Genomic DNA, 4,148 nt, shown 5'->3' with positions numbered 1-4,148 from the left:
TTATTAAAATTTAGCTGTTAATCTGGTTTTAATTCAACAAGGCTTTCTCTCGTTTCCGATTGGAGGGTGGATGACGCCGTGACTGGGGATCCTCCCAATATGTTACTTTGTAACAGTCAAAAGTGGTTATTCCTGACGTTGATCAACTCCCAATCTGTGTCACCCTTTTTTTAAAGCATTATCTTTAATATTTTGTGGAAAGTTTACAGAGCTCATTTTGGTGTAACCGTTAACAAATTTGACGTGTCCGAGAATGGCACCTTCCTCCCGAAAGCATTACGGTATCGCTTCTCGGCCTTTTGGCTAAGATCAAGTGTAGTATCTGTTCTTATCAGTTTAATATCTGATACGTCCCCTATCTGGGGACCATATATTAAATTGATTTTTGGAATAGGGAGATGGAATAGGGGCTTGCTCCGTCCACTCCACGCATCGACCTGGTATTGCAGTACCTCCAGGAACGGTGCACCCCCTGCTGTTGTAAAGAAAAGGTAACAGTCTTGTTTAGTGTTCGACATTAGGATCGTGATGATAGTTACTTTAATGGTAGTTCCCCATAACGCAATTGATGACTGGATAGTGTTAGTCAACCATTCTGTTGACTATGACAGCTGATATGAATGGTGAGTTCATCATCATACCATAGTTAATTCGTCACATGCACAGGATACAGGGTGTAAACTACAGTGAAATGCTTACTTGCAAGCTCTCCTTAACAAAAATATACACAAATAGCTAAGTAATAAAGTCGTAAAAAAAAAAGTTGTTATGATTGGAAATATATACACAATAACAATATACAGTATAAACTATGAAATGTGCTTAAGTCATGTACTGGTAAAACGGACTGCCACTCATACAGGTACCTTTGTCTGAAGTCATTATTAGATAGGCCTTTTTTTTTTATACTAGAAGCTATCAATCTCTGTATAAATACTTCTGTAATGCCAATATTGAAAGACATTGATTATTTGTTGCCTCTACCTTCTTGTCCTTTGTGCTGTTGTCTGTGCCCAATGTATGTACTCTGTTTTTTTTCTGCTGCCATGTTGTGCTGTTACCATGTTGTGCTGCTGCCACGTTGTTCTTCTACCATGTTGTGCTTCTGCCATGTTGTGTTGCTACCATGTTGTGTTGCTACCATGTTGTGCTGCTGCCATGTTGCTCTGCTACCATGTTGTGTTATTACCATGTTGTGTTGCTGCCATGTTGTGCTGCTGCCATGTTGTGTTGACCATGTTGTGTTGCTACCATGTTGTGCTGCTGCCATGTTGTGTTGCTACCATGTTGTGTTGCTACCATGTTGTGCTGCTGCCATGTTGTGTTGACCATGTTGTGTTGCTACCATGTTGTGTTGCTACCATGTTGTGTTTCTACCATGTTATGCTGCTGCCATGTTGTGCTGCTGCCATGTTGTGCTGCTGCCATGTTGTGTTGCTACCATGTTGTGTTGCTACCATGTTGTGTTGCTACCCATGTTGTGTTGCTACCATGTTGTGCTGTTACCATGTTGTGCTGCTGCCATGTTGTGTTTCTACCATGTTGTGCTGCTGCCATGTTGTGCTACTGCCATGTTGTGCTGCTGCCATGTTGTGTTGCTGCCATGTTGTTCTGCTGCCATGTTGTGCTGCTGCCTGGGCTGACCATGTTGTGTTGCTACCATGTTGTGTTGCTACCATGTTGTGCTGCTGCCTGGGCACGCCATGTTGTGCTGCTACCATGTTGTGTTGCTACCATGTTGTGTTGCTGCCATGTTGTGTTTCTACCATGTTGTGTTGCTACCATGTTGTGTTTCTACCATGTTGTGTTGCTACCATGTTGTGTTGCTACCATGTTGTGTTGCTGCCATGTTGTGTTGCTACCATGTTGTGTTGTTACCATGTTGTGCTGCTGCCATGTTGTGCTGCTACCATGTTGTGTTGTTACCATGTTGTGCTGCTGCCATGTTGTGCTGCTACCATGTTGTGTTGACCATGTTGGGCCAAATAGAATTCTAGTTTGCTCTGTTTTTTGTTAATTCTTTCCAATGTGTCAAGTAATTATCTTTTTGTTTTCTCATGATTTGGTTGGGTCTAATTGTGTTGCTGTCCTGGGGTTTTGTGGGGTCTGTTTGTGTTTGTGAACAGAGCCCCAGGACCAGCTTGCTTAGGGGACTCTTCTCCAGGTTCATCTCTCTGTAGGGGATGGCTTTGTTATGGAAGGTTTGGGAATCGCTTCCTTTTAGATGGTTGTATAATTTAACATCTCTTTTCTGGATTTTGATAATTAGCGGGTATCGGCCTAATTTTGCTCTGCATGCATTATTTGGTGTTTTACATTGTACACAGAGGATATTTTTGCAGAATTCTGCATGCAGAGTCTTAATTTGGTGTTTGTCCCATTTTGTGAATTATTGGTTGGTGAGTGGACAATTAGGGTGTGCAGGGTGAATACGTGGTCTGTCGTACAATAATTTGGTAAAAAGCCAATTTGACATTTGCTAAGTACATTGTTTTCACTGAGGAAATGTACGAGTCTGCTGTTAATGATAATGCAGAGGATTTTCCCAAGGTTGCTGTTGACTCATATCCCACAGTAGTTATTGGGGTCAAATTTTGATCCATTTTTGTGGATTGTGGTGATCAGGATCCAAATTTGACCCCAATAACTACTGTATTTCCAATTTCTTTGTTGAAGTCTGGGTTCCTGCTCTTTAGGCCAAAGGCAGATGGCCTCAGACCTTGTATATTCCAGGATGAGATAGTAAAAGCTTTGTGTTCCATTTTGTTTAGTGTTGTTTTTGTGTGGTTTAGGTCCAGACCGTCACAGTAGGTGTGAGCAGAGCATGTTGAGCTGCTCTCTCTCTATGTCTCTCTCTCTGCTGTCTCTCTCTCTCTCTCTGCTGTCTCTCTCTCTCTATGTCTCTCTCTCTGCTGTCTCTCTCTATGTCTCTCTCTCTGCTGTCTCTCTATGTCTCTCTCTCTCTTGCGCTCTCTCTCTCTCACGCTCGCTCTCTCTGCTGTCTCTCTCTCTATGTCTCTCTCTCTATGTCTCTCTCTTGCGCTCGCTCTCTCTCTCTGCTGTCTCTCTCTCTGTCTCTCTCTCTCACGCTCGCTCTCTCTACTGTCTCTCTCTATGTCTCTCTCTCTCTTGCTCTCTCTCTCTCTCTCTCTCTCTCTCTCACGCTCGCTCTCTCTGCTGTCTCTCTCTCTCTCTGCTGTCTCTCTCTCTATGTCTCTCTCTCTCTGCTCTCTCTCTCTCTCTATGTCTCTCTCTTTCTTTTTCACTAACTCTTCCTGGATCAGTGAGGTGCATCCTCCCAGTCTACGTGCCATGAGATCAACACAGATACAGCTATCTTGTTTATATAGTTATTTTACAGATACAGCTGTCAATCTACGTTGGGGTCCGATAATTACAGCAACAAAAATTGAGAAATTATATTATTTTATAGTAGTACAGAAAGATTTGGTTTTACAAGTAATACTGTTTTCCTCATAAAGGTAAGGGTCATGCCCCCAAGACTAAACTCCTCTGTTATTGGTTATGGTGAGAGGTTAGCATGTCTTGGGGATATGACCTTTAACCTTCTGTAACTTTCTCACTCATCACTATTCACGATTCATTTAGGACTACTTGTAATCATGGTAGTATCTACATTAATGTAGAAGTGTTTAGAAACATATTCTATTCTCATTAACAATTTTTTTTAAAGTGACTCCAAAAAGACACAATACATTATTTACAATTCATTTCTTTTTGGGCACAAAATAATGTGAAACACAACCAAAACAAAAAACAAATGCATCCAACCAGTGTGTAGAGTCAGAAGGTTGATGTTTTGTGTGCTAGGAATATGGGACCAAATACTAAACTTTATTTATACGAATATTTAGGGGTGTCAATCATTTGAGCCGTACCTTTTTGAGGGGAAAAAAGTATTACTTGTTAAACAAAATCTTTCAAATGTGCAAATGTATTAGTATAAAATAATATAATTTCCCCAAAGAATGTTGAGCATACAGTATAGCTCAGTATGTGAATTGTTTACTGTATACAGTCATTATTGTGTGTGTGGTGTGTGTGTGTGTGTGTGTGTGTGTGTGTTTTGCACTGTCAGTTAGGTGTGCCACATTGCAGAGGCAGGGGTAATCTGTGTTTTCCCCCAT

At 41.3% G+C, this 4,148-nt stretch overlaps 1 non-coding gene across 1 annotated transcript; it reads left to right on the top strand.

Annotated features, from left to right (window-relative positions):
* Positions 1 to 283: 283 nt before the first annotated feature.
* LOC123724737 (U2 spliceosomal RNA) lies at positions 284 to 474 on the top strand. The gene has a single exon (XR_006757243.2). It is a non-coding gene; the product is annotated as a U2 spliceosomal RNA (small nuclear RNA).
* Positions 475 to 4,148: the final 3,674 nt, after the last annotated feature.

Source organism: Salmo salar, chromosome 10, assembly GCF_965601325.2.
Source record: "Salmo salar chromosome 10, fSalSal1, whole genome shotgun sequence".
Classification (NCBI taxonomy): Eukaryota; Metazoa; Chordata; class Actinopteri; order Salmoniformes; family Salmonidae; genus Salmo; species Salmo salar.
The sequence above is the reverse complement of the archived record's forward strand: the minus strand, read 5'-3'. Positions and strand labels throughout refer to the sequence as shown.